The sequence below is a fragment of the Chaetodon trifascialis genome, chromosome 2 (assembly GCF_039877785.1).
Source record: "Chaetodon trifascialis isolate fChaTrf1 chromosome 2, fChaTrf1.hap1, whole genome shotgun sequence".
NCBI classification, from domain to species: domain Eukaryota; kingdom Metazoa; phylum Chordata; class Actinopteri; order Chaetodontiformes; family Chaetodontidae; genus Chaetodon; species Chaetodon trifascialis.
Genome location: NC_092057.1, coordinates 805283 through 819057, shown reverse-complemented (window position 1 = coordinate 819057; position 13775 = coordinate 805283). Strand labels below are relative to the sequence as shown.

The following is a 13775-nucleotide window of genomic DNA, read 5'->3' as shown; positions in this document are numbered from 1 at the left end:
CAACATGTCTGCACTGAAACTAGCAAATAAGTTAAATGTATATGACCAATTAGGACTACTGAGGATCAGAGTGTGACATCATTTTAATTGATTTATAGACAGAAAAACGGTTGCAAAGGAAGTGAAGTGAACTCGCCACTCAGCTGAATTTACCAAATGATTTGCCAGATTAGCCCTCATTTAAAAGAACTTTAAAGATAGTATGAAACTGTAGAAACTCAGTAGTAATATCTTGTGAGTGAGACTGGCTTTGGATAATTTAGCAGCAACGTTACATTAGTCTGAACTGATGCTGTGAAAATACTGTGGATGCACGTGAGACCTGAAAGCAGATATCATTTATCGCTTTCTGCCTGTCAAATATACTTCCTCTTATTTTCAATCATATTTCTGTAATGATGATGACGTTGATAATGTTGCACCTTGAATAATTAAAAGTTTTACTTTGAAAGTTCCTTAGTGGAAGTTTAAATTCCCATGAGCCTGACTTGACTCTGGTCCTCAGATTTGAGCCAGGGCCCCCTTTCCTCTCCTCTTGAAGGCAGGGTTTACCACCTCCTTATTAGGAGCACGGAGACCTGAGCACCCATGGGTGCTCTTAAAGGGACAGTTTGGAGCCATGATCTCAATTATTCATCCCTGCGTAATAATTTCTTAAAATATCATGTAGGAAATCTCATGAAATGCTTTTTTTTTTTTCTTTTCTCAAAGGAAATAAACAGGGAGATCAAATTTGAAATAACGAATGTTTTACTAAATGATTTCCAGATACTGATGAAGAAAACAAACCTTTTACATCAGCAGAAAATCCAAAACTATTAGATTCAGTTCAGGTAGACTTTGTGGCCAACCTTTCATCACGTTTGCATCAAGGACTGCACATTTAAGTAATGACGAGGTCACCGTGAGTACACCGCCGACTGCACCAGAAACAGAAGAGCAATCTTTATTGGATTATATTCTGAGGAACATTAAGAACCGTCAAGGCACAGTGGATGTTAGCCATGAAACACGTTTTCCGTTCAGCTCCCTCTAATGTAAAATGCAGAAAGTGCATTACGTCATCAGTAATTCCAACTTGTTTTTTTTTTAAGTTTCGAGTCAGACGTGGGGCGACTGATTTTCCAGAAAACACTTGTGTTTGTTGTAATCTGCTTGGATTATTGTTTGGCCTGAAGGGCGGGGGTTAGCAAACAAAGAGGGCCAGCGAGCTCGAACAAACCAGGAGACAGGATTAAAAATCACGTCACTGCGCTCACCCAGTCTGTCCACTCCACCCGTCCTTCAAAGCTCAGACATGTTCGGACGCTGCAGAAACAGTGTCAGGAGACTTTTGGGTAGAATTAGACGTGAAACCAAGACTCATTAAAGACGCCCTGCAGGCCCATTTCAGACGTGACCGTACTCTGCATGCGATAACGTTTGCTCAACGTGACCTGTTCAACAAACAACAAGCAGATCTCACGCTGCACTGAGACTCACTGAATACACATTAATATGCAAATAGAGACGAGGCGTCACGCTGCAGCCACCACCACCGCTGCTACACTTAGCTCGTAATGTACATAATTACTCCACAGCACGACAAGCTCATTCTTATCGTGTGTTTCATGTGTGACCAAGTCATTTGGATTGCAAATGGAATGACTGAAGCAGGAAGCGTCGGGACGACAGGACAACACCGCACAACTTTGAATGTCTAAAAGCATCGTGATGCTATTTTTAGACTTTCACGAAGCGCCTGTGGGGTTCACAGGTTTGGTACAACATTTCATCCACAGGATCTCACAGACGTACACAACAACAGAGTGTTTCTACCAAAATGAGTGAAGGGAGTGAAAACAGCCCTCCTTCAGGTGGCTTCACATACCAGTCTGTGCACACGTTAGTCTGCACGGTGACAGTGAACGCATCTTTGATCTGGCAGAGGTCAGAGACATGTGGACACACACGTCTGTCTGACCTCATGCATCCAAAATCCAAACATCTTTCATGTCATCAGCTTTCATTTCCAAAGTGGTCTGCAACGGTTTTCCAGGAAGCTCAGTGTTTCATGGCAGGGTCACGGCTGGAAAGCTGGGGGGTCACGGTAGATTCTTCCTCCCTGCAGAGGGAAGACAGAGGAAGTAGGCTACTATTCCTGGACTACACACACACACACACGCACGCACGCACACACACACACACACACACACACACACAGTCACGTACCAATGTAACTGCTAACCTTTTCCTTCATGCACAGTGTACAGAGTGATTGACAGACTGAGGGGACACGCTGCTGTCATGTCACCTCATCTCAAAAATGACCACAGTGCACATGTACAGTGTGTGTGTGTGTGTGTGTGTGTGTGTGTGTGTGTGTGTGTGTGTGTGTGTGTGTGTGTGTGTGTGTGTGTGTGTGAGCACGCGTCACCACTTGAAAGAGTATCAGGTTCACAGCATTGCTCGCTGTCAGTCCTTGATGTCCACCATGGAATTCCCACTATGTCCAAAAGGAAGGACATGTACTGTGCGCGTGTGTGTGTGTGTGCGCGCGAGTGTGTTTGAGCAGATGAAGTAATGTAGAACAAATCCACAGCTTGCACAGCTGTCTGTGACGCTGGAAGTCACAGGTGTGTGATATCAGAGACTCATTGCAAAGCCGAGGCAGAAAAATGTTTATCCATTCAGCTCAGTTTAAAATATGAGCCTCAAAGAGCAACTCGATGCAAACGAGCCTGCAGACAGACGGAAAACGAGTCATTTAAACACATGAGAACAATCTGAAATACATTCTTTGTGCAGGCGTCATTTCCCCTTCAGTAACTGAAGGCTAAATTAACGCTCCTCTGCCAAAACCTCATATGTGAGTGTCTGTATGTTCTGTGTTGCCCTTTGATTGGCAGACTGGTGACGTGTCGCTTCATCCATGATTGGATAAAAGAACTGCTGTTGACTCACATCTGTCCTGTCAGATAGACTGAATTATATCATCTGTGTGTTTTTACCTCAGACTTCATTTAGCATCATGTGATTCAAGCAGGCCGCCTCCCTTCACACTGGAGCAATATCAGACGTCACAACGTCACATTTATTGGGATGTCATGAGCTTTGTATTCGATATATTTCACTCGTTACTTGTAGTAAATTGATGAAAGGCATAAAAAAACATTGAAATGACAGATATGAAATGTGTGTTTTAGATTCCCTGCATGTAAAACAAATAGAAGAAAGTCTGGTTTTATTCCAGAAGCCAAAGGACATCTGAGAAGTTTTACTTTGGTTACAGAACAATTAAGTTGCCATTTTGCACTTTTGCCATAATGTGCCTTTGTGGTGTTGGATATTGTAAACCATATATGAAAATACAGGATTTGAAGTGAAATATGGATCCAGATCCTATAAAGTTCCTTCTCATTTGGAAACAGTTCACACTGCTCGCAGGTCATTTGTGGAGAGCTCAGTCCCCAGTGAAGCATCTGATCGACAGAACTCTTCTCCTTCACCCTCTTTTCAGTTGGTAAACTGGGAAACTGCACATCAGCCAGCATCTGGGCAGAGTGGGACACAGCCAGCTGACCAGATGATGACTTCTTGATTGCAACATCGTCTCACAAAATCAACATAAATACAGTTTACAGACAGCAGCAGCGTGTGTGTTCAGCTCAGCTGGCATCACAGGGAAAGTGGGAGGCTAAAGGTTGTTTTACTTGCTGGCACAGAGCCGAACGAACCGGCTGACATCAGTTCAGATCTCAGTTTGGTCTCATTTTCAGTCTGACTGAAGGCTGAAACAGAGGAAGTGGATAAATTACTGACACGACAACAACTTTGGGCCATAAAAGGACAAAATGATTTTTTAAATTTTACCATTGCTTCTCTACTGTGAACCTCATCTGACCCCCCCGCCCCCCTGTTTCTTTCACCCTGGCCTCTGTGGGGGCACGCCCAGGCAGCCGCTTGACCTCTGTGTGGTGCATGTGCAAGAGGACGGGCGTTATTTCTTCTGCTCGCACAGCGTCATCGTGGACAAACCTCCCAGAGCTCAGGACGGTTTCACCTGTGAGCAATGCAAAGTGAGACTCAACACACTCTGTACTGCACAGACGTCAAACCCAAATCTCAGGACGCGCACAGAGGCGAGTGTGTTAGCACTGACTTCGATGGCCCAGCAGACCACTGATAGATGTAGTTTAAATGTGTCTCAGGCTCACCTCATTTCAGCAGCTGTACTGAGTTTAAAGACACATTTTCCCAGAAAAACACAACAGAAGCAGCCAAAGGAGGTTTCACGTTTAGTTAAAAGAGGTAAGCGTGGCTCATGTGAAGGCTGCAGCTCTCCAGTCATTTTCACTCCTCTCAGTCCACCTTTTCCCTCTTAAACCTCACCGGGCATGTGTGCGAGAGTGTTAATTAACTTCCTGTCCAATATCCTGATCTAATTAATGGAGGGAATTTCTTTCCTCCTCTCCTCTTGCCAACTTCCTCCGTCACCGCAGCCCGTTGCAGGATGAGGTGAACAGCCGCTGCGCTCCCGACCAGAGTTCAAACTTGGGTCACGACCTCTGCAGCGCACTCTGCTGCTGTCTAGCCAGCCGGGCTGAATCAGGCCATATTAGATCTGGAGTGGATCTGCTGCAAACATTATCAATGATGGATCCCACAGGATCAATGGCAGAGAACCTTTGGCTTCAGCTGCTGCTCTGCTGACCGCTGCAGGACGCAGTTATTACTTTAATGTCAGCGAACATTTGAGGCCGGTGATGTCATGATAAACAAAACTGTGCCAAACAAGTGATCACACCTCAAACACCCACTAGCTTAAAGTCTTAAATTATAATTTCAAAGAAGCATTATTATGTGAGTTTCTTCAAAACATCAAGTCTGTGACACTTTATTTTGAAATGAATGTCGTTTGCACAGACGTAGTGAATATTAGCAGAATGTTAAAAAACAGAAATAATTATTATCAGACATGGAATATGATTTTCATGAGCACTTAGAATGAATTCTTTGTGTCTACAGAGGGAGCAGGTCCTCTTCCATGGAGTCCACCATGTCTCTACAGCAGCCCAGAGGGGACAAACCAACCGCTGGCTCCAGAGAGCAGCTTGGTCAGGGAGGGGTGAGGTGAGGGGTTAAACATCTGCAGCCTCACTAAATTCATTCATTTAAACAAATCAAATGCAGCAGTGACAGTGTGAATGTATTAAGTTTTATCGACCTCTTGTTCCTCGGGAGGATGTTCTTACTGCAACTCTGAAGATTCAGACATTTTGGCAATCTGTCAATCACTTGTACTCACTGTGTTAAGCAGTAATATCTGGTCTTATGACACAGTAGATGGAGGTTTTGTTTGTTGGACCCTCATTAATCTCCGTACATTACATCCATTACATACATAAATACATGTTGTACAGTCCGCCTGTTACACCACCGTCAGCTTTGCACTGACTGAGCCAGGCTGCTGTTATCTGGCCTGTGCATGATCATAAACTGTACATCAGCAACCCAAAACCCTTTACTCACTTTAAGTCTGTTTTCTTCTTCTGTACGCACTGATTGTGAAATGGCTCTCCATCCACTGCAGTGCTGGAGGAGTGAGGTTGGGGCGGTAGTAGTGTCAGCAGTGGATTGTTTAGACTGCAGCGCTTTGTGCCAAAATCCAGCATCTTTCAGATAAAGAAGTACATGCATGGACTTCTTTATCGACACGAGTCTGAAACAGCATTTAGATGATTACAAAACGCTTCACATTTCTCCCTGAAAGCCAGACTAATGAAATTCTTTGCCGATCACAGCTGCAAAGCGCAGACACCCCCGCCGATTCACTGTTTGGCGACACACACAGTGAACAGGCGCCGCCCGAGATACACTTGGCCTTTACTGTGAAAGGGTAATAAATTAAGTGGATGATGAAATGAACAGTTGGGCAAAGAAAATACAGTTTCTTTCTGCATTGTCTAGACTTGCAGCTGTTGTGAAGCGAAACTTTGTCATCCTATGAGCAAAGGACGCCGCTGACCTATTTATCTGACCACAAGACATCAATAATTACACATCTGCCTCTGAATAATGAATAATAATGATGAATTGATGTTGCAAAATTATGGAAGCGAAACTTAGATCAAAGATATTTTTCTTAATCAATCCCACAGGGGTCTTCCTGTGATGGTGAGACATCCCAAAAACTCTGATCTGAGCATGTGCATCACCGCGTTTATGAGCCCTTTCCAAAGAAAGTTAGCAGTAAAGTTTGGGATCCAGCGGCTGACGTGACCACTGGAAACATTGGCTGAGGTGAACAATAGAGTGGCTACAATGGCACCAAGAATAGGAAAGAACAAGGATACAACTGCAGCTGAGTAATATGTGGTGGTGTTTCCCTCCCTGGTCTTGATTTAGATTCAGCAGGCTCTCGTTTCACTTTGGCCCTCATATTGTTTGAACTGGTGTTAATCAGGCACTAAGTGTGGTCCGGAAAAACATGGCTGCCCGTTGGCATTGTTGTGGCTCTGTGAATCACTTCGCAGTTTCTTTCTCAAAGAATGCTTTGATGGGATGGAAAGCGAATGAGCACTGAGTCAAGGGAGGGCGAGGGGGAGGAAAAGGGGGAGGATGCTGAGAGGAGAGGAAAGGGGAGGGAGGCGGGGAGGGAGGGCAGAATCACGGCTGCATTGTTGTGTGTTTTCCCACCGTCATCAGCAGAGGAAGTGGAACGGAGCAGCTAAATATACAAACGGCACAATGAGGCAGCGAGCGCGGGGCAGCTGGAACACGGCTGTCACCAGGTTCAGGCCGTGAAACGCTCACGACCGCCGTTTATTTGCACAGGAAGAGCCGACCGAGGGCGCTCGCTGCGCACCCAGACAGTCGACACACACCTCAGAGCATCGCCGTCCATCAGGGTCGGGCTGAGCGCATCGACAGCTGTGCACCATTTAGCCCATTACCCGTAACTGCCCACCTCTGGCGGACTCCAGCTGTCTGATGGCCAGGGCTGGAAAACATTCAGAGGCCAGAGCACGAGTAGCTGCTGAGTCCAGATAAATGTAATAATAATAACAATAAAACTTTATTTGTATGGCACCTTCCATACAGGAATTGAAACGGTGGAGCCAGGCGCTAATCTTCAGTGAAAGCTGAACTGAACGCACTGAAGTGTTTCACTCTGAAAAGCTGTCTAAATTCATGTGGTCTGAATTGCTTAAAAGACAGATTAAAGATTGACGATCCTGTTTCACATTGTGGATTTGACAGATCTGCAGTTGCACTTTTGAATTAAATTGAAGACACGACTCAGCAAAAACTGTCGGTGAAGAGATGCTCTGCAGCCTGGAACAGCAGGAAAAGTCGAGACTTCATGTACCTGAGCTAGTAGACATGACTTAGCACTGCTATATTTTCTGTGTGTGTGTGTGTGTGTGTGTGTGTGTCCGGTTTCCCCTCGTCCAGGTCATGTGGGAACTGGACCTCTTGGCCAGGGGAAAAAACAGGAAGAAATGCAGCAGACATTTTTTCCTCAGTGCAGCGGATGCGGCTGTTCTGACTTTATATGGACCTGTGCAGCAGCATGACTGGATTAGTGATAGACACATGACAGCGTGACACCGTCCTCATCTTTGTTGACATTTATGTGACTTTTAAAGGACGCTTTTGTCCACAGCACCTGACTTCATCACTTCTATCATTGTCCACTTCATGCACATCCTCCTTCATCTCCTTTAACTGTCCTCCTCTCTGTCTGAATGTCTCCTCATCTTCCTCATCTGTGTCACTTGCAGCAGCATATTAAAACACGTGTTCCCACCATTATTTTACAATCTGTCCACACTGTTGCCACTGCTTTGGCCTAATGTCCTCCATGACATCATATGAGGCCGGCTGGGTCTTATGACAGCTTATCAAATGCCCCCCCCCCCCCCGGCCCTTGTGACAAACAAAACCCTCATGCTGTTCCTGAAGCCGCCCACCTGCTGACTCCTCTGAGGATCTGATCACTTCTTTCTTCCCTGCTGATGTTGATGACACTGCGCTGGTCCTTATGCAACAGCTGTCTGTTTCCATAATCATACATTTATTTTCTGTCAAATGTGCTTTTTCTTTCAGGCTTCTGAGAAAAGAAGGTGAACATCCAGCAGTGGCCACACCAGTGATCCTGCAGGTATGTTGCGTTGTACATTGTGGGTTTAGCTCGCTGCAGATCAGAAGATCCCCAGTTCAAATGTGGGTGCCCCCCAGAGTCCCTGTTTTGGTCAGGAGGAGGCAGCTTTTACAGCCACATTCAAAGGGAGTCTTGAGCTGTGCTGGCTGGAGCAGCTGAGCCTCCAGCTCTGTGGATTTCCCAAAAACACAACTGAATGCACAGGCTGCACGTGGGGCTCCCAGTGAGGCGATGAACCGTCATGTGGAACTGTCTGTCCACAGTCTACCTGCAGAGCATCGAACACAGAACTCAATTCAGACTTAAGTTTCCTTTCAGTAGACTCGCTCAGCTTGGATTGGACTTATTTAGAAGGTCACAGACCTCCATCATGTGACTGATGCTTTGATTGGATGGAGAAGAGGACCGCGTGTGTTTCAGCGTCAGTCAGCTCAGTGCTTCAGTGTGTTTGAGGGTTAAATGAGCTGTGAAGTCGTTTGTCTGAATGCGTGCTGTCCATGCTTTTATCAGGGGGTATAGCTCAGTGGTAGAGCATTTGACTGCAGATCAAGAGGTCCCCAGTTCAAATCTGGGTGCCCCCTGTGCTGGAAGTGTGGCTTCATTTTTAATTCAAGCACATTTCTTTCATCAGTCTTATGATGTGTAAAAACAGTGGAGAGCCAAACGTTTAATACTTTAATGGTGGGTCACTTCAGCTAGTTACACAGAGTACAAATACTGCGTTTTGTATTCATTTGTGTTTCTTCTCAATCCTCAGAGGTGTCACAGTGCCTGAATGCTGTGGTCATGGCTCCTGCTTCCTGAACAATAGAGAAGGTGCTGAATCACACCAGTGTTGAAGGGGGCACCCAGATTTGAACTGGGGACCTCTTGATCTGCAGTCAAATGCTCTACTACTGAGCTATACCCCCCCACACCTGCTCAGCCATTGATGATGTTACCAGGAGTGTCACCACAAGAGTTCAGGACTGTCATGTCCGTGTCTCATGACTGTTGGAAGACAGAAGATAGAGAGACTGACAGCAAATATGTGTGTGAGCAAGACAGACGTTTGACTTTTGACCTCATTTCTTGTCTCATAACTTCTGACATGAAGGCGGAAAAGGACCAGACATGTTAGGAAGACAGCGACTCCCACGCATGCAAACAGTGCCGAGTGCATCTTTCATGAGCTCAGCTGATACTTAAATACTCCGAGAGAGACGACAGCAGCAGCGTGTAATGCATGAAGAGCTGCAGGGGAAACTGTGCTGTGTGGAACTGTGGGAGTGACAGTCTGCTGTTAACACTCCTGAGTCTGGTTAATGAGGTGAAGGTGGATGCTCGCTGTTGTTACAGACGGTTGGAGAAGCAGAGGCAGAGAAGCACAGACATTTCCCCTGAGTTTTAAAGCCAATTAACAAGAGGGTGCAGCAAAGTATGATGCTGGAATGATGATAAGATTCAGAGGGATATGCAGCAATTCAGTGCAATGTAACGTGGTGCAATGTAACGCTGTCAAACACGGTGTGTCAGTTTCACTCTATTTAACTAGTGTGGGGTCGTTATCAAAGTCAGTGGTGCCACCGGGGTCCTCTGTCTGTGCTGATAGTGTGCCAGCAAATACCCAGGCCCCATTTGCATTTTGCACATTGTCCTGATGTTGAATGAGTGAGCTTGGTGAGTGTGGAGGACGGATACGGGAGTGATGTTGTGATTGTTTTGAAAGTAAGAGAAGAGTCATCGAAGCTGAGGATGGACTTCACGAAGGAGATCAGTGATCATGATTTCTGTTCTGTCGTTGTTTACATGGAGGACAAGATGCAACTGTACAAATAAACTATATGGCATACTGTAATGTGACCGAGAAATAAACTCAATAAGACATATTGAGGTCATAACAGGTCACATTTGGGCGCAGGGGGGTATGACAGAATACAGTGTTGTATGATGCAGTATGATGCAGTACAGTTGAGTACAGTTCCATTTAAAACCCAGCACCATTACACCTTACCTTACCTTACTGCGTCTGATTGCAGCCTGCTGCAGCAGGTGTGTGCAGCACGTCAGCGTGTGTGTCATGACGCTGCAGCACGTCAGCGTGTGTGTCATGACGCTGCAGCACGTCAGCGTGTGTGTCATGACGCTGCAGCACGTCAGCGTGTGTGTCATGACGCTGCAGCACGTCAGCGTGTGTGTCATGACGCTGCAGCACGTCAGCGTGTGTGTCATGACGCTGCAGCACGTCAGCGTGTGTGTCATGACGCTGCAGCGTGGCCGTGTCATATTTCCCAGCAGTTTTTAATGCCTCTCCTTTTCGCCTCTGTAGTGCTGGCGGCTCGGTTCACAGGTGTAGCACTGTTATTGCACACATGTGCGCGCGCACACACACACACACACACACACACACACACACACACACTTTGATCTGAGGGGTGGTGTGTTCAGTGGTGGGATTTTCCCCTTGTATCGCTGCAGGAGGGTCCCCTTCCTCTACCTCCCAAAAAAGAAAAAAATCCTCTATTTCTTCATCCTCCGAGTCCTCTGAAGCTTCACTGGGGTTGCCCTTCAGGGTTGGAAGTCTTGCACACTCCTCCTCCTCTTCCTCACTCCCTTTTTTCTTCCTCGCCTCCTCCTCTTCCTCCTCTTCCAGCCATGCTCAATCCTCCCGTTGTTTCTCTGCCTGTGATCCTTTCACATCCAGGCCACCATGAGTTTTCCATAGGTCCCCCATAAGGCCTTGGTGTCATACATCAAACGGCGCCTTCATGCGCTTTGATAACATGTTCACTGTTTCTGACAAGAGCTTAAAGGAAGAAGAAGAGCGCCAAGTGTGAATGAGGGTCCCTGTCTTTTCCCTCCATCTTTCAAGTGACCTATTAAGAGCAAAGAGGAAAAAGAAAGGAGTCATTACTGAGACTTTCATTGGCGTGTGGAGCAACGTTGGCCTACCTCGTCTGCAAATTAGAGCAGTGAAGCTCTGGCAGGATTTTCCGTATTAAAAACAAATGATGGCCTTGAAACAGGGAAGCACCTCCTTCAGCCAGGCCCTGCCCCTCACTGCTGCCCTCGGGGGGAATGTTTAAAAGCTCTGCTCTGCTTCCACGCTCACTCAGACGAGCATTGGAGGATGCACAAGACATCAGCAACGTTAGATTCAGAGAAGATAAACGTGCCTTTTGAAGCTTTGCACACTCCAGCTGCACTGGCTTTTTCAAGCAGAATCCAGTTCCTAAGATAAGATAAGATAAGATAAGATAGATTTTATTTATCCCATAATGGGGGGAAATTCACATATTACAGCAGCAACAAGACAGAGTGCAAGAAGTCAGAGGACAAGAAGACAAAAAAAGGCACAAGTGTTATATACCCTCTGCTAATTTACAATATATACAATACGTACACGCTTAAACTGGGTGACAGAACAAAGATGTGTTGTGCAAAGATGCAGGAAATTGAGCCCCATATTTGCAATCCTGTAGAACATCATACCAGCCTTCTGCACAGACATCAGGGTCAGGTTAAGGTGACGGGGTTGTGGTTAGAGCGACTGCTGTGGAGCTGAAATGTCACTGGTGCAATCCCTGCCGCAGCCATGTCGCCGTCCTACTGTACATCCCTCTGAGAGAGTTTCTTTCCTCGCCTTGTTCTTCACACTAACTGCAGGCTCAGACATCTGAAATAACTTTCCTGCACCTGTGTTTCCCACCCCTACGGCTCCAGCAGTTAACCTTTAGAGATGAACGACGCTCAGTGAGGCGCGACCACAGCTCTTTCCAGCCGGGGTTACTTTTCCCGACGCGAGGGCAAACAGACGAAAACGAACTCGGACCCAGACTCTCAATTCTGGAACAAAACAAGTGTCGCAGAAAGGGCTGAAGCTGGAGTGAATGATGAACACACACACGCACACACACACACACGTACGCACACAAGCAGACGCAAATGCATATATCACACATCCTCGAAGGGAAGCCACTTCCCCAAACTTACCATCTGGGGAAGTTTTGGTGGTTTTCTGTGCAAATTTGCACAGTTGTGGCTTCGACAGAGCTGCTAAAAAAAGTCTGTATGGACATGGAGCAGAGGAAATGCGTCAGCAGAGGAGCAATACGAACCCTCAGGACACACTCAGCCTTTCACACGCACACTTCAGAATACTGGCTCTGTGTGTGAGGTGTGTGTGACCTCGGAGAGTCGGGGTCATTGTCTTAACCAGTTTGAATGCAGTTCAGACTGGGAAAACAGGTGAACACAGAAAGCTCCCAGAGCAGGTTTCCTCCCAAACATGGTGCTTCTATACACTGAAGAGTGAAGCGAATGATGTGCCTGCAGGAGATTTGACACCTACAGTAAGACATGACTCAGTTAAGACTTGACTCTCTGATGACTTGCTTTGAGACTTGAAAGCCAAAACATCTCAGTACTGTGACGGTAAACTCCCAGGACAATAATAACTAACTGTAAAACAGCAACAGGCCGTGCGTGTCTAATTATCAAACCTTTGCACTGAATAGACGTGATCTGAGCTACGTCACAGCTCTGTTTGCAGCTGTGAAGGAGAATTATTCAAATATCATGGGAGACGTGAAGGACCTGCATCTTGCTTCACTGTGCATATGTGCACTTGTGGCTTGACTTGGACTCGACCTAAGTGATCTGATAATGGACCAGAAGAGCTAAAGACCGCTCCATCCAGGATCCTGGATTAGGGCTCTTAATTCCATATTCTCTACTACTCTGTTATTCTTCCAGTGAGATTACATCAAACTGATTTTGTCTTATTGGCGTTCTACAAATTACTGCCGTCCAAATGTTTCAGAGGAGGCTAAAATCTAATAAATGTATGTAGACTTCAGCCATACTAGTGCTGTAACCATAGGAGGGACAGCGTCAGGCTCTTTGGTATCTACCGAGCCTGGTTTCAATGTGTTTTTAAAATTGGTTTTGAAACGGTTTCATTAACTATGGTGGCACCAAAAAAACCTACTTCACCAAAGTTGTCATGATTCCTGGAAACAAAGGGAAGATTGAAAATGGGTCAGAAGTGGAAGGCAGGTGAGGGGGTTCATAAAAGATGCAACAGGGGAGGCAGAGGGACGGAGGGAGGCAAGGGGGAAGTAATGAGGGAGAGTCTGAAGGAGAAAATGACTGCGAGGTACAACTATTTCTGGCATGCACCTTCACTTAAAGTCTAACCAGCCAACACACACACACACACACACACACACACACACAGACACACACACACACAGACACACACAGAGCGACAACCTAACCCACTTCTACAGTACGTGATAAGCTAATGGGGCATTGGGTTTCTACTCTTTCTCCACAAACACTATCAGATCAGATCAGGGGACTTCCTGCCCCCCCCCCGCTCCCTTCATTCCTTGATATTAATACCTATAGTGCATGCTGCTTCATGTGTGTGTGTGCTCATGCCAGAAACCATGCACTTGATAAATGTCAGTGCAGCAGAAGGGTGTGTCTGTGTGTGTGTGTGTCTGTGTGTGTGTCTGTGTGTGTGTGTGTGTGTGTGTGTGTGTCTGTGTGTCTGTGTGTGTGTGTGTATGTGTGTGTGTGTGTGTGTGTGTGTGTGTGTGTGTGTGTGTGTGTGTGTGTGTGTGTGTGTCTGTGTGTGTGTGTG

At 46.2% G+C, this 13775-nt stretch overlaps 2 protein-coding genes and 2 non-coding genes across 4 annotated transcripts in view; 2 read left to right on the top strand and 2 right to left on the bottom strand.

Annotated features, from left to right (window-relative positions):
* The window catches only part of LOC139339980 (voltage-dependent calcium channel gamma-2 subunit-like), a 366973-nt gene that overhangs the window by 16408 nt on the left and 336790 nt on the right, over positions 1-13775 (bottom strand). The window lies entirely within an intron of this gene.
* Positions 8115-13775, top strand: part of sun2 (Sad1 and UNC84 domain containing 2) — a 36823-nt gene continuing 31162 nt past the window's right edge. The window contains exon 1 of the mRNA XM_070982941.1: positions 8115-8146. The gene's annotated coding sequence lies outside the window, so the exon portion shown is untranslated. The remainder of the gene's footprint in view (positions 8147-13775) is intronic.
* Positions 8656-8727, top strand: trnac-gca (transfer RNA cysteine (anticodon GCA)). Its single transcript has one exon. It is a non-coding gene; the product is annotated as a tRNA-Cys (tRNA).
* On the bottom strand, positions 8986-9057 carry trnac-gca (transfer RNA cysteine (anticodon GCA)). The gene has a single exon. It is a non-coding gene; the product is annotated as a tRNA-Cys (tRNA).